General features: G+C 36.3%; 1 protein-coding gene across 10 annotated transcripts in view; it reads right to left on the reverse strand.

Moving 5' to 3' along the window:
- The window catches only part of LOC112042664 (uncharacterized), a 174,367-nt gene that overhangs the window by 66,550 nt on the left and 89,954 nt on the right, over positions 1-17,863 (reverse strand). Inside the window, exon 1 of one of the 10 annotated variants that reach the window (XM_087011783.1) lies at positions 15,100-15,595. The exons of the other annotated variants lie outside the window; for them this stretch is intronic. The gene's annotated coding sequence lies outside the window, so the exon portion shown is untranslated. Of the gene's footprint in view, positions 1-15,099; positions 15,596-17,863 lie in introns of those variants that run through there. 10 annotated transcript variants of the gene reach the window in all.

Raw genomic sequence — 17,863 nt, forward strand, 5'->3', positions numbered from 1 at the left:
TTATCCTGCTAGTGTAGAATGAACACACTTTAGTCTGATAGATAAATTTAAAACTTGAAGAATAAAAAGCTGCAGTAGCACATACAATGTGCGATTTTTATATTTGATGAGGACTGTGTGTGCAGTGAAATGCAGGGATGGATTGGGGCCATCTTCTGAGTCTTCCAGAAGACGATCAAATTTTCAAGTTTACATTGAGGGGTATCAATTTTTTTTTCTGTCGGAAGACGGTCAAAAATGGAGGATGGATCAAAAAAAATTTGGAAGCCTGTCCGAAAATATCTCTGGATCAGCCCCTAAAATGTATGTGTGGGCACACATACTAATACATATCTGTGTAACTGATGGAAATATGTACACATTTGAATATGTTGAGAAAATTTCTCTAAATGAAATGATTAAGTTATACGAACACACATCGAAGTGCAATCGTTCTTAATAACAAATAAATTTCATGGGGAAATTAATAGAATTTTATTTCACTTTGTCAGTTACAAGCCTTTTCAGTCATATATAAAAAAGGAAGAAAAGGATAGAAAAATATCACTGCACTTCTGCCGATAAGGAAAATGCAGCTAACCTGATGAAAATCAAACATTGTAGGAAAAACCAATCAATCTTGGACACAACTTCAATCTGCGGTCACTTAGTCATCAAGGACTGACAAAGTCACCTGAAAAGATTGACAGCTGTCTTTCTCTTCACTCACTTCCATTTACGCACAGCATCTGAAAAGCTACAACTGTATTCTTCCATAATGCATGCATCTATTCAATTGGTTTATTATGATCTTATTTACTGAGCAACATACTAAACTCGCATGAGTGCCGAGGCAACATGCAAGATCAACAACAACGTCTACCTGCCTAAAACACAGGTATACTAATTATGTAGAGTTATTGTAGTATATGGCCTTAATGGCAGGTAAAATGATACTTTTCAGTCCACCTCCCGTGGGGAAATAGAAACGTGACAACAACGCCAAAATGAATCTACATTCATGGAAACACTACCTCCTAACAAATGAACCCTTCACGATAATCGATGATATATTTTGCTCCATTTTGCCCAACTATTAAGGCTATTGTTATAGATATTTTAAAACCAGTTATTGCCTTTTGTTGCTACTGCCACTAAAACTGATTGTTGGTCTTTTGTCTCTTTCTCATTCTTGTTCTATTTCACTGTCCTATTCAGTGCACTGTTAAATTGCTGGAAAAAAAGTTTTGAAAAGTAACACTTAAGCCCCTGCCACTGGCACTTACTGTTTCTCATTTCATTCATCCATTCATTTATTCTCTCTCTCTTTGCATAATAATGCACCCTTACATGCATCTTTACAAATTTTTTAAAAAATTGAATAAAAATAATAAACTGTTAAAATCAGTGACATATTCCACTCCTTAAGTTTGCCATATTATCCTAGAACAACTCAAAAAAAATAAAATAAAATAACAAAGTGTTCTGCAGGAATATTTGGAGAAACAGTCGACATTTACCACACCTGCCCAAGGTGCGAACGACACCTATGCTGTCTGGAAACTTTTATTTTTATCCCTTATGTCTGTGACATCATCACATTTATTTAGCCTATCTTGTCTTGTTTAATGTCCTTTTTGCTTGTGAATAATTAAAGGATACAGTGATATTCCCCCTCCCCCCCTTCTCTCTCTCTCTCTCTCTCTCTCTTGTTCATCATCATCATCACTTCTCTCTCTCTCTCTCTCTCTCTCTCTCTCTCTCTCTCTCGCTAAAAATCCAGACAGAGCTGACGTAGGTTGTAATATTTCTCATTCATGTCTGCATGGATTTGTTTAAGTGAGAGTATCATGATGAGAAATTGACTGTACAAGTCTGTCACACAATCTGTGCATGCTTCCAATGATTGCAACAACACTATTTTGTCACTGCAGTGCCACTTCAATTAAATGTACCAGGTAAGACTGTCTGAAATAATGGCTGTGAAAAGAGCGTACTTTAATTTCTCTGAAAAGATACAATACCAGTTTCCCATTCTCTCTAGGTCTGACCTGATTCTTCTATAAATATACCCTAATAGATTCATTTGATATACGTAACACAAATAACTAGACACAACAGTTTCTAAACCCTTCTTGTACAGGTAAACATAGCCAATAGTGTCACATGTTAAAACGACCCACTTTTTATCTGTGTGTAAAAACTTGTGTAAATCAGCTTCTCCTCCCCCCCCTCCCCCAAACATTTTTGTAACCCATTTATGTTGGAAATATTTTTTTCAACTGCTCCATGAAAATTCCAAGGATTTCTCCTTCTGACATCTGTTTTGGCACATTTACCTGCCTTCTCAATACCATGGCCCAAGAAATAGGCATGAAGCTAATGATTTGGAACTAATCACGTCCTAAATTCTTTCGCGTTTTCACCACTTTCTATATCTGGCATACATTAAGGATACTAAATTAGATAGACAGGAAGAACTTAAGCAGTACATTTTGTATATTTAGCATCTACTGTTCATCTGTCTGTCAATACTAAAAAAAAAAGTCATCAGATGGATGCAAAATAATAATGGGCAAATTTGGGCGTAACTATCATGGCCAATTAAAAAAAAACATTAAACTCACTACTTAAATAAATTGAATATTGAAAATGTAAATGAGCTCAGAATAAGATTTTTGTCATAAGAAGCTATGTGTAAGAGATGCATATTTACATAACTGAACTTTTAATAATTAATTTCTTAAATTCATCTCAATAACTGAATTCTCAGGTTAGTAAAAGCCTGATCAAAAGTGTCTATCTGAACATTCAGTCAGACTGAATACTAAATTGCTAGTAAAATTCACAAAAAATCTCAAGTCTACCTTAAAATCAATTCACTCCAATGATTGAACAGATTTCCTGACTCAAAACACTAAAACCATGTGAACTTAAGAGTCTAGGCTCAATTTACCATCCAGTAATGGACCTTAAAGTTACATTTATAGCAAGCGTGGATACTCAGTAAGGCGAAAAGCAACTTCTACAAGTTTCTTGTATGACCAAAAATAAAGTTGACATGCAAAGGGATAAGCCAAATTAATCACTGGATAAGCCATAAAAGAGCTTTAAAACTGCATCTTCTTCAAATTTCTGGTTGAGATATCTGTCCCTCCTGTTAAATGATGGAATACTACACGTGCATTGCATAATCATCACTCCAATGTGTGGATATAGCTGTACGCATCACATATTTATTTAAATGAGTTGCCGAAAATGACTGAAGATTACATTTAGCGCATAAAGCAAGCATAGAATATCCACCCAAATACCATTTTTCTGGTAATATTAAACAATGTCCTTTGGTATTTCTCTAAGTTACACTATTTAAAACTGTATGGAGGCATTTGTCCGGGCTTTGTGGCAATAATTCAAATGCATCTTTAAAAAGTACCCCACAGATCATGCAATTATTACCAACATCACTGAAGGAGGTTGAGTTTTCATCAGTTTGGTGTTAATTCAACAAGGTCGCTTAAAAAGTTCTTCGAAAATTTTGATGAAATTTCAAGGACCATAGCATTAAATGAAAGAAACAGTAGTCTTTGAGAGAACTTAAACTTATATCAGTCTCACAAAAGTTACCATGTAGAGCAAGACACATGCAACGTATTTATTGTATGACAGGTAGCACGAGAAGAATAGAATTCCTTTTGAAAAGCTTTTTATATCACGGTGCTCACAATGGGAGGGATACTTTTTCAGGTCAGTGGGGGCAAATTTTGTGAAAAATCATTCTGCATTTCATGGTAAGAAATACAAAAGGAGTAAAACAACCTTGATGAAATGTGAGCGGGGCTGATCATGACTGTTTATGTAAAACCACCATTCTCAAAAGATTTTGTTGAAAGTACATGCAGAGCAAACATATTTCTATGGAAAATTCTCTGATTACCTGGAAGCACAGATACGGGATCTCAAATACACTTCATAACATATCTTGTCTCTATTACCTTTACTTTTTTGTTCTTTGTTCTTCTGACAAATTGCATGCTTTGCAAAGAGGACTGAAAACTTTACACACAAAATATAATAGTATGAATTAATTAAGTTTTACAAGTGTGCGTTATTAATGTCAAACTTGGGGTTTTCATGTGCTTCAGATGTGGTGAGAGGAGTCTTTGGAAAGAAAAGACATGGCATGCTAACAAGTTTGTTTATTATTGATTTTCTTACACATGCAACAGACAGACAGATAAACTGGAAGACCAACAGACAAACAAAGGGACAGACAGACAGATAAACAGATAGACGGACGGGCAGACAAACAGATATATAGAGTTATAAATATATCTTTACCACCTGACTGACTGATACACCTGAAGGCCTTGTAGCTGAAATATACTGACCTCCATTTCAAACTGAAGTTCTAGTAAAAAGATCTATTAGTTATAATTCCACGTTTATCTTAGCTGAAAGCAACTGCATGAATCAAAACTTTGGCTTTGATATGTACATAATAACTTGAGTCTCTCTCTCACACACACACACACCAACTCTCATCATGAGAAGATACACTGATGAAGCATTTCATGTTACCAATATGAAGATACAAAATAAATCAACAAATAAACCAAGAGAATAAAGTTTTTCTTTAAGAATCAATTTTATATTCTTTCACATCCAATCATGCACATAGTTTGCGATCACAGCACTCTGCCAATAATAATAATATTAATAAAGCGCCCACTTTTCCCACACTGTATTATTCTGACTGCCCTTGCAATCCCCCAATCAAATTCAAGGTACTGCAAAGAAATATCAATACCCGAAGTCCAGCTGGCGGTCAGCATATATTTTTCACCATGGATACCCCCTCCCCCCCTGTACCTTGTGCAACTGCCCTCCTCTTCTTACCTTGAACTCAGCGGGTTGGCGTAGGCCTGTTAGTCGATGGTGGGTAGCGCAGGCTATTCATTAACCCCCAGTCAATCCAATCACGCTGTTATAGAGCCAGAGACTGCCTCGTCGCCGCCTAATCAATACCAGTCACTACTCTACACAAATTCCTATGGAACAAGCCAGCCTTCCTACTATATTTATATATATATATGTATATGTACTACCCGATCTTTCCCACTCTTACAGCCAATGCTGCCTTTTATTACTACTATGTGTGTAGGCTCTGGGAGCAATGTGTGCATATATTACCAGGGAACCAGAAGGGGGCAGCCTCCTTTTCAGATGGAGGCTCCATGAAGGAAGGCAGAAGAAGAGAAATGAATGTCTGGAGGGACCTCTACTACTGCCCTCTGCTGGTCAATACTAACCTCTAGAATGCAGACAGTATTTATCTATTTATCATTATAATCTTTCGTTCCTGCCTCTGACCGATGCAGACAATCATCAATAATTCTGACTTGTCACATCTCGTTTAGCTTTTTCTGGCCTCAAATCAGCCGTTCTCTCTATCCTGCCATCTTCCAATACATACTCTGGCCTGAGCAGTTCCAGGAAGGCGAACTGATGAAATCCTGTTGCCATAGTAACCAAATAATTTATACACCATGCAGCAGACCAGAGGCAGTGTCTTTCCGATCGGAGGAGAGAAAAAGACGAAATGAAAGAAAGGGAAAAATTCCAATGAATGAAGCATATATTTATTGCCTGTTTAATTAATTTTCTTTGCTGATGAAATAGCTGTCGTGTGTCTTTCGTGAGCCCTTTCTCTGCATGTCCACTTTATTATGACCACACAGCTGGCTGGGTATATAGGTCGAATACATTGGCATAGCAGTTCAATAAGGGAAGGCAGATGCATAATTCAGTAATGGCAGTGCAGTAGGCTGTACATGTACATAGTTCAAGGCTCAATTCAGTGCCCTGTAAAAAAACATTGCTGCAGACTTTGTCAGTGCCTTCAGCATACCTCATGTAACAGTGAGGTCCACGTGTATTGTCAAATGGTTGCTTTAACTGTTTGATGGAGATGACAGTATTCAGCAGCTTACAAGTGTTTCATCACATGGCAGAAACTTCACTGCAGACTTTTTCATTTTGAAGCTGTATGCTGGCCGTGAATGGCAAGCCAGATGGACCTGGTACCCCAGAACACGCTGGAAATTTTATTTTCTATGCTGTGAGGGTAAAGGATGTTACAAGAGCTGCAAAATCAAGTGTATGATCAAAATATGCTCTCCACTCTTGCTGCCTGTGTTCCATGTTGGTTCACGCTGACACAGTGGGAGAGCATTGTGTAAAAAGATGGAAAGATGAAAAAAAAAAAGCTCACGATGTAAGTGTATTTTTACACTGCATGAATTGCCTGCCTAGGATGAGCAAGGAAAAGAAGTGCCGATCATAAGAGCAAGCCGTCTGCCTGCCTGTCTGCATCGTGTTAAAAGCAGCAGAGAATGTACAAAGTTATATCGCATTACGGGATGTTCACTCTTTGAACAGGTGGACTTCTTCAGTCTGGTCCCTGCACCCAACCACCACAGTTCAGCTGTTACTACTACTACTTTAGACTACGACCACTAGTGTGACCTCAGCACATTTCTCACTGTATGGTTTATCTGTTTTCAGATGGCATATGTTCTGATTACAACATGATAAGCAATGAAACTTTTACCATTATCATTACTGTTATTGCCTAGCAAGCTTTGTACAAGCTTACTGGACATACTCAATGTTTACCTAACCAGGACACAGGACTAAGGTGGGGAGGGGGGGGGGGGTATTTTTTAAATTTATTTTTGATCATAAATTGTTCATAAATTTATTGTTATTCATTTTTTAATTTTTTTTTAAAATGAAATTTGTCCCGAAATTTTGTTATATATAGCAAAATAAAGGTTATGAAGTGCTCTGTTCTAGGTTTTAAAACCTTATCTAAAAAAACAGTTGTAGGAAATCCCTGGCTAGAAATGACATGCAAAATCCAGGGGTTGCCAACAGAATTAGAGTTCTCAAACTGTCTGGTTCCAAAGTTCCTTCTCTGCATTAGAATAACACGTGAATACAACGAAGATCAATAGTGAGAAAAAATTTGTAGTATTCTCCAAAATGAACCACTGGCAAACGAAGAACTTTGCCAATGGTTTCTAGCCATGGATACTTGCAGTGAGGTCAGAGCATAGACAGAGAATCCATTCATACAGTTCCTGAGCCAGCGATATTGACTAAAACACAGTGAGAGTGGCTGTCTGCATAAGTAACTAGGTGCAATGACCCTTTCAGGGCCACCACACTGTATCTGGCACAGCCCCTAGCTCAATGCCTGCTATCATCAATCAATGGGTAAAACTACACAAAATGGACAACGTATGCTTTCTTCCCTTTTTTCTCCTGAACTGGACTCCTCCATATTTTTGGGAGAAGTTCATGTTGGAAAGCAAGGGCATGTGTGTGTGTGTGTGTGTGTGTGTGTGTGTGTGTGTGTGTTTGTGCGTGAGTGTGTGTGTGTGCACGCCTGCATGAGTGGGTAGGGGGCGAGGAACTGGGCAGTTGTTTAGCATGCAGTATGAATTTTCTCAAAAAACACATTTGTAAAGTAAAATGGATGTTTTTATTTCACTTTCAGTTTTCAACAAACTCTTGGAAGATTCCAGATTGCCAGACAAAAATCAGGAAGATCCAACACATCTCTAGAATTCATAGAACCAGACCTTTAGATTGGCTGACGCACTTGATAGATGCTTCAAAGAAATCGGGTGTTAAAAAAAGCTCAGATAGAAATACAGACCAGCAATTTTTTTTTAGATATATAAAATCTACAGTGCCTTTCATTAATCTTCTTTAAATAAAATAAAATGCCTAGGAATAGTTGACTTATGAATGGTTATATCAAATGACAAGAAAACTGATCATCCTATAAATTGCTGGTCTTGTCACACAGCAATTCAAAAGTAAGAATCCGACCTGACAGGTCATACAACAGCCGGTGTAAGATGAGTAAAATGACATTTCGTAATCTCATGACATTAAAATTTTAAGACCCGGTGTGGATGGTAATAGAATTGCACTTCGTCTGCTTTTTTCAAGGCTCTTTCTTACTTGCAGGTTCACTTGCAATTTCATATCATTCCATTTTAGCCAAGGAGATAATTATTTCATTAAAATCCAATTATAAAGCAATAGCTATGGCAAACTGAAAAAATGACAATTTTTTGTTATCAAAACATATTTTCCAATTTTTACAGCTAATTTTGTCAGAGAATTAAATGTGTTTTACCACTGGTGAAAATTAAGCATTCTGGCCCAGGCACCGGATAAGAATATTAATATAAAATAGGATGCTGAGGTTAGAGGTTGTAAATTAGGGTTAGAGGTTATAAGTCAAGGGGTGTGTAGGTCTGATGTTACTGATAGGGCAAACATTCACCTGTAAAATAATCATACACTGGAAATCTGGTGCCAAGAGAGTGTTCTTTAAGATTTGCAACTTCCAGCGTGTTAAAATGAACTTCCAAGTTATAAGCTACTTAATATCAACTGATTGTTATTCTCTTTCTATTTTGGAAAACTGCCATGAAAAAATAAAAAAAAAAGTAAGAGATATAAAAACTGTATGTCTTTTGTTACCCATTTTCATAGCCAAGTCACAGCAGTTTAACTACAAGAAGTTCATGTTTAAAAAATCTAATTTCCGAGAACATTGTATAAAGCTTTTCCGTGACTCAAAATACCACACTGCGAGGAGCTGAAAAGATCAGTTTGTCACGGATCTCACCCAGATGTCCTTTGCAATAGAAATGGCAACGTTTAAGGCTCTATTCCCATAGATTTTAGATCGATCTATCCCCGCGGGGAGTCTCACTTGATTACTTTCAGATAATCCGACTAAAATGTCCATCCCGCCTACTACAAGCTGTAAGGGGGTAATTAACTTTCGTGTCCGCCCGGCTGACAGCTATTTAGCGTGAACCCCCAGGGAGTTAGGTCGATCTAAAGTAGGTCGATCTAATCTATGGAAATGGGGTGTAAGATTCACAAACATGGAAAACCGTGACTAGTGCAACAATAGGAATAGGACAGTTAAATAAAATTAACAAAAGCAAAAAGAGGAAACTGACGGTAGCAAACTATGAAATCCAAAAAGAAAAAAGCCCTATTTTTTTTATGACAGTCCTTCCTCCAGCCATGAGGCTAACGTGCCTCGGCAAACAGGTTATTATTTGAAGCTTTCATGTCAAAAACTCATCATCCATACTCTACTTCCCTCTCTGATCATTACTTTGCATGAAAACAAACCAACTCCCTCAGGTATCAACACATAAAATACATCGGCTGCAATTTGGCCAAATCCACTCTATCAATAATTAATAACCAGACAACGACATGCATATAACCTCCCCCCCCCCCCCATCTTTCTCTCTTCCCAGCACTTGCACGGACACATGTGCATTCACACATCTCCAATTTGTTCCAAATTACAGGTATGCTCATTAATAGTGCGATTTGGAAGCAGAGAGGTCAAGAGTTTAGTGTCAACGAGTTCACCTGAAATCTTTCAAGTAGTTTTTTATGGCGCTGTGTAAAGTTATCGCTCGTTATGCCTAGGTTATTGCATGTCGCAGGAAACCTTACATGTGGAGAGCTCCGTGTGGATTGTGCAAACAAGATTTATTGTGTTCAGCATGGCAGAAAGGCACCTTCTGTTACCTGAGGAAAAAAGAAATTGCTATAATCACCTGGTGATGAGGTGTCTTTAATAAACCTCGCTCAAGTGACATAAGATGGTATGATTTACATGTTGACAGTTGTCTTAAATGAATGCTTGTCAGGTGACATAATTACAGGTGTTATGTCTGGTATTATTCAGGGGTGCCGATGTATCAGTTCTTGGCTTCAGTTCTGATTTCTTACTAAATGGCACTTACTTCAATTGGCTATCATATGGATTTTAGAATTTATCTTTAATGTGTTTCCTCACCCCTTTAATATTAAAGGGAGCATTCAAAAGATGCAGCCCTTTTTAAATTGGGAGGGGGGGGGGAGAGACCAACACCGTGCAGCTTACCTCCTGAAAATACTCTTTGAAGAGCCCTAGTCACAAGGCACTCACAATAAAGAAAGTCACAAGGCACTCACAATAAAGAAAGCAGGGATAAAATATGTCTACATAGACATTTTTCCACCTTCCCTATTTATAACATAAAATGTGGAAATGTAAAATGCAGTATCTGAAAACAGACATCTAACAATAACCTTCACTTTCAGTTAATATCCTCGGAAACCAGTTGTACAGAAATTGTTCTAGTACATGGTTGAAACTGGGTACATGTATGTCTTCTCGTCTTCCAGGAAATGAAATCAAAACATAATTGCCAGATTTTCCGCAATAAGAGAGAAAGATAACAGCAACAAGGTGAAACTATATGCCGTCATATTCCAGTATATCATTTCAACATTTGGGAAACTGGCAGCGATGTTCAAAGAAAAAAAAAAAAAAAAAAAAAAAAACAGAAAAAATCAGAACAGAAAACAGAAAGAAATATAACATGACATAATCATTCATAATTAAACGTAATTAAACTATAATAACTGTTTAACTTTCAAAAACAAGCTCTCAGCTGCAGAGGGAAATTCAACCTGAGGTGGCAGAGGCATTATGCACTGAAGGATTTTTGTTTCGTTTTTCATTCAATAAGGCACCCAGAGGTTGCAGCTGACATTTTAAATTCACAGATTCATTAGCATGCCAGGGCAGAAAAAAATGGCCTTGGATTAAAGTGATATATTATGCATTACCTACAGAAAATACCATTAATGTAAACCTCTGAATTAGTCAAACTCCTGTTTTCTTTTCAAGCTGATTAAGAAAGAACTTAAATGGATTATATTCTAATAATTGATCTCACAAATATATCTGCTAATTCCACCACGTCCCATAATTTAATCATTTCCAACATCTGCACTGAATGAAAAGATATTATGAACATTTATTATTTCTTTCAATGTCAATCAACATAAGCTATAACGTCTTCATAAAAGTTCATTTTCCTAATCAAAAATGAAAATTTCCTTTTTCAATTTCCCGCACATTCATATCTCCCTAGCTAGCCACTGATCTTAGTGAGAATAATGTCTATATGATTTTCCCCAAACTAATCGGTTAACTGACACTATTTGAAGAACAGTAAAACACAGCTAACTGTTTCCCTATCACTGGACTTAGATCAATTCAGGTTTTATAAAAGAGAGCGCGTGCCATACACTTTCATGCCAACAGCCATATGTACACGACGCGTGCCATTCCACACACAAAAAGAAATCTCAAACGTACCCCAATGATACTGACACACTCTTGCCCTTCAATAAACAGAACGTTCTTTTTTTTTTTTTTTTCTAAAAACTGCCCTTGGTTTCCCAAAACCAGTTTCCCTGACCTATGACACCTCATAAATAGTTTCATGTGCACAAAAATTCCTTTTACAAACTTTGAAACCTGTAAGTCCCATTTTTGAGTACACCAGTCACTGAAAGTGGAGGCAGAGCTAGTGTTTATGATGACAAATTAATAGCAAAAAAAAAAAAAAAAAAAACAGACATGAGTATAAATTACAAATGTGTTCTAAAGTATGGAATCAAAATTTAGAATGCTGTCATGCTTATCACAGCAAATGAATATTCATCACTATTTTTTCTTAATTCTAGTTAACCCTCTAATATTTGGCTTCCATAACTCTAGCCCTATCAGGCCAAGCTTCAAAAGAAAAAAAAGTTTTGTCCAACTTAAGAAGATCCATCTTATCCCATTATCATGGGTGAGTGTTGTAAAAACTAAAAATCCTGCAAATTAAGCTTGAAATTTCTCATCACTTTTAAACCATTTGTAAAAAGTGATCAAAATGAAGACTGAAAATCCTGAAAACAGACATAATCCTGCAAACTTTCAACCACGCGCTATCTTATGAAAGGATTTTTGATGAGAAAATGGCATTATAGCTAAAAATCTTGGAAAATGCTCATAAATATTCTAGAATTTACATATTTCTCAATCAAATTAAAGTCTTTTCTGTATCAGCTAAAAAAATCAGGCTGTGATCTTGGTAGAAAACCTTAGAAAAAAAACTAACCAGGTAACAAGTAGATTTTGGGAAATATAAAAACATGGAGAAAAACTCTTCTTCTAGCTTTTTTCCCCTCATTCTTCACTAAATTACAATGACGCAAGTGTCCAAAATTCTTAAACATTTCAGGCAGGACCCCCCCCCCAAAAAAAAAATAAATAAATAAATAAATAATAATAATAAATAAATTACATGTGACATGGATAACATGGTTCTAAAGGTTGCAAGACCTGGCGACCTAATGGCTGTTAAACTGAAATAGAGGACACCTTTTTAAAACCATCAAGCTATACCAGCAGTGACATCAAGTGCTTCCAGTCACATTTACAGCTGTGCTGGCTCTGACGTATTGCGCTTTGTGCGCATACATCTCTGCAAAGCTTAAAGGGATAATAACTCTTCGTTTTGGCCAAAAATGAATTTTCCTGGAGTAAACAACAATTTTCCCATACTTGCCAATGGTTAATGAATCCATTTTTACAATCAAAGTTAGTCCCTGGTTTTTTTCCAAAAAGTTTGGTTTTTTGTTAAAATCTCTTAAGAGATTATAACAGAGTATAGCCATCAATGGAGGTCACGTGGTCTGAAGACAAGCTCAGATATCAGAATAATCGCTATAACTGCTGTTTTCGTCATAAAACAGAATATATTATATTTCTATGAGTTATTCACAATTTTTTTATTGTGAAATATAGATTTCATATGAAGAGTTATTATCCCTTTAAATGTACCTCGATGGCAGAAACAGGCAGGAAATTAAAACAAACTAGAAACGCTCACAAAATTAAAACATATGTAGCATACAGCATTATTCCCTACCTACTGTTTAGACTACATAATCATCAGTCAATCAATATGTCTGGGGATATAATAAAGGTATATGTACTCAGCGTCAGGTGCTTGATTATTATGGAGAGAAGGGACTGGTAGGACAGACAGACAAGGGGATAAAATGTTTTACGACTTATTTCAAAGCAGTCAGTGCACCTTCAGTCTGTAGAATCATCCCTGTGTATGCATTGCACATTTTACTTTACATCCAGGTGCCGACACTTAGGAGACCATTTAATGTTAAACTGATGCCTAATGATGGCTTCAAGACAGGGCGGGAACAGGTACTGCTTGAGGCGTGTCCTCACATCTCTTGCTTTTGTCATATAAAATAAACAACTTCACTTGAGCAACTGAATGATAATTTCTAAGTAGAATTAATCAAATTTGGCTCAAGGTCCCCAGGCCTTGATATATTGTTTGAGGGGAGACATCATCATTAAAAACCTGATGCTCCAGTGGCGGCACCTAATGGGAAGAGTGAAAACTAAAAGTCATCAGGTAAGCATATATATCCTTGCAAGGCACTTTTAGTTAAATAACATCCAGAATGATTTTTTTTTTTTTTTTTTTGCTCCCTACTTCATGGTAGAGGAAAATAACTTAACTCAATCATATTTTCATGCACATTTGCCTCTCCAGTGGTGTTGCTTACCAGATTGTTATATGAACAATATTTGCATGAAACTCCGAACCTCCCCCCTAAACATCTAAACAAGAGAGAGAGAGAGAGAGAGAGAGAGAGAGAGAGAGAGAGAGAGAGAGAGAGAGTCTAGAATGTACCTGGCAAAAGTTCATGGATGACTACCAGTACATTACTGCGCACAGGAAAAAAAAAAGGGGGGGGGGAGGTGTCCAGAAACAAACTTCTTCTCAGACTGGTATTTGTTGCCAAACCAGCTTCAGGTAAACATGACAACAAAATATAGCAACAATATAGAGGCATTTCACGTTTGTGAAGTAAACAACCTTACTACAAATTTTTGCACAATAGCTTTTCATATCTTCACTTCCTTTCTGTGAAAAATGCTGAGTCACCAACATTTCATTAGATTTTTAGCACTTTATGTTCATGACATGGAGCCAAATTTGACAAAGACAAAAGACATAATGGTAGAAAAATAAGTTAATAAGAGATCTGCAACAATAATGGTAAACACAGGAATTGAAAATATGTACACAAAAGCCTCAGGATCATCTCCCATAAACTTATCTTCAGAAAAAATGCATTATTTGTTCCAATTAATAATAACCAAAAATTTTGCAATTTCCACAAGTTGTGCAACATTACTTTACAAAACTGCAGGTGCTTTAACCACTAATTCATTTTTGTTGTTACAGGACCAGGTTATCATGCAAGGTTAGGGTCAAAATTTATTGTAACGACCACAAACTCCCGCAGGTCCTCAGGATATCATAACCTTATCATCATCATCATCATCATCACGTCCCAGCACCACACTACCTCTGCTTGGTAACTCCCCTTTCCTTTTTCTTGAAAAGCTCACATACTTGTACAAGTAACCTTCACCAACACATACCTTTACGTATTACCTGTTGCTTGGTTGAATATTGCCCCTTTTGCATCAACTGCTGGCAACAAAGAAGAATTTTGATTCGGAGTGTAACTGCTACCCAGTCACGAACTAGAATCTACCAGTGCCAATTGCAAACTGGCAAAATTCACCAAGGACGCCACCATATATATTTGCCTACCCCTCTTCCTCTTTAACCAAGAGGTTTCTCTGATAATAGGCAACCCTTTTGACGCAGCATATTGTTGTCAGAAAATTTTCTGTGCAATTTTAGCCCGCTGCCTTCACAATTCTGCACACAAAAACATTAAAAGGGTAATTAAAATAACATCTGTAATCCCAGACATAATGGCTTGGTATTTTGCAAAAAAAAAAATATATATATATATGGCAGAGTATGACGAAATGTATATCTAAACCGAGGGCTACATATGCTGGAAATTTTTAATAGATTAAAACACAAGGGAATTGCTGAGCATATGTTTTAAGACATCATGCTTTCATAGCTTGATAATTTACCAAGGGGAGGGGGGGTGGGGTTCCAACTCCATCTTATCAATGCAAATACTACCAATTTTGTCTAGGTTAAATACTTTTTGTTTCTTGGTTATAATTCTGATATCATCAATATTAAAAAATAGATGTAACTGTTTTGAATTCATTTCAATCCGATCATCAACAAAACTGGTGAAACTAACCTGCTGCAGATGTTTAATTATGGTGCGTGTACCCTCACATCCAACCGGATTGTCTCCAATCAATCATCGATACCTCATGCAGAAGAACAAAAATTGGCAAGTGTTATATGTCAGTGATGCCCTCCTATATTGTTCCGCCTAGTAAGACACTGCATCTTCCTCAATGTGACGCTGTGGTTGACCACCGAGTACAGATATATCAATCCCTCGTGTTCTCAACATGTCAACAGAGGAATGTGCAGCTTTGAGGATAATTGGGCAACCAAATAGACACTTCTAATTAGGACTGCTATTCTTAGTATCCGTATTGAGCGTTTGGATAAAACAAGATCACTTGGTGCCTTCTGATCAAATATTTATTGTGGCATCATCTAATATTTGTTGCCAAATTTATATGTGCCACCTCCAATGGCCGACCATGAACACAGATAGGGAAGTCAATAGTGTCCTCCATATGGGGTCAGTGCGCAATTACTGAAACTTCTTCTGAACACAAAAATCTGGTATTTTTCTTTGAACTAAATAGAGGTATCATTTGAACCCATGAAGGTGAAATTCTGGCTTCATCAAGTTACAGGTTTGAGTTAAATTGATTTAAATTATTATTGCATTTAATTAATTAGTGAAGTTCATAATAACATAATGACAATGAAATATCTGTTGAGTCTATTTAACATTTCTTGAAAACAGTTATTTTCTTCAGTATATATTTTTCATTCATTTTATAACCAACACTATTTTGTTATATTCATTAAGCACACTATTTTATTTTTGTACAATGAAATGTGAGTTACACATTTTCATTTCTAATTTGATCATTTCCAACATGCTGTACAAAATATTTGCCAAGCTCAATATCTATGGAAGTTGTGGCACAAATGTCAGCTATCCTGCAAGATAGTAAATGTATTCTTTTTTTTTAAATTTAAAAGCGAAATCTTAATTAGCATTCTGTTCTGGTACTACACAATTAGGACAAAAAACATGGTGTTGCACTTATCATTTTTCATTTTAAGCACTGTAAAAATTGAGAAGTTGCAAAACACCTCAAACATGAATTACAACTGCAGCTTTGGGTTGCAGCTGATATCATTTAATAAAGCCAAACAAACCCCCTTTCAGCTTTCAAAGCACATATTGATACACGGGTGTCCAACAGTCACCTGAACCGACCCCTCCATTGAACCCAATTTCACCCTGAGGCAAGTCCACCTGGGCCAAAATAATCATGCGTGAAACTGCTTCATTCCCTGTTCCATTCATTGCACCCAAGAGCAAAGAAATAGGCACTGAATTCAAAACCCATGTCCTTAATAATAATAATAATTAAAATGGAAATTACAACAATGGAAGTTCACGCGATTATTTACTGTTAAGAAGACTGCGTGACTATATATAAATAATTGGCACGTCAGGTAGCCATTTTTTCCCTGCGGGCACTGACTTTGTCGATGAACCGCGCCGAATAATGACAAAGCTTTTAGTGTGAGATACTGGGAGGCAAATACTGAATAGAAGGTAGTGGTTGATGAAGCAGAACTGAGTCAAATCAATTCTCACATATCATTAACCTCTCCACCACACTAGGATATATATAATTGGCTACAAATTCCGGGATAAAAATGGTGGTAAAGCACCTGACCACAGAAAAAAATCGATAGTTTCAAGTAAATAATTTTCTTACTAAACTAATTCAGGCCACTTATTTGATTTGAAACATTGTAAATTATGTGAATTGTAAATTTCTATTTCTTAAGACTTTTTTAAAATAATATTTTTTCATAAATAATATATATATATAATGTTAAAATGTCTTATCTAGGACAAAAAATATCATTGAAAACTATCTAGTAATTGCCATTATTTTTTTACACCTGCGTGTTCTATACCTCTAGAACAGAAAATCAATTTTAAAATAACTCTGTACAAAGAAACTTACAGTTGCCAGAAGAATGGTCAATTTTCAAACACCACTCCATGTCGAATCCTTCACTCAAAAAGACGTATCATTATCCTTTCATACAGTGACCATTGCAAATTCCACACAACTGAACAAACACAACCACTTCAGAGCCAGTTGTCCACACAAATTATTATGACCAAATATTAAGACAATGTATCTTCATCTTTTAAAGCTAGTAGCAAGACAACTTACAAAATTGACTTGATGGGCAATAGTTGTTGGTCATTTGGTCAACTCATTTTGACAATTCATCATTTGTTGAGAGAGAGCACAGAAATCCTAAATCACAAGATATACATGGTCAGTTTTTTATGCATTAGATATTTATTTTTGATGTGTGTGTGTGTGTGTACATGTATTTGTGTAAGTGCATGCATGTATGTTGGAATACATGTGTGACGCGAGTGATGACATATGAGTGTGTGTGCGTGTGTTAGGAAGATAACGAGACAAGACTACCTACATCGGAAATATTGCAAAGTTCATCCTAATCATTATTTGAGATAACTTAAGTGATTCATCATAATCTAAAACATTGAATACGATAAGAAACCAACATTGATTTATGAGTAGCATTAGACAAAATCTTCAACAAATAATCCACATCAATGTATAATTATTTTTGAGTGACCAGTAATAAAAATGACCTTCAACTTCAGAGACACTAATTTTTTTCCCTTTTCCCCCCATTCTTTTTCATGCTGGTCACTTAATGATTTTTACCTATCTTATCTTTGAACAAAAATCAAGGCAAAAGGAACTGTCACAGCAAGAACCCAGCCAGATGCTCGGTCATTTTTT

This window comes from Lingula anatina, chromosome 4, assembly GCF_051362555.1.
Source record: "Lingula anatina isolate TDL-2025a chromosome 4, LinAna3.0, whole genome shotgun sequence".
Taxonomy (NCBI): domain Eukaryota; kingdom Metazoa; phylum Brachiopoda; class Lingulata; order Lingulida; family Lingulidae; genus Lingula; species Lingula anatina.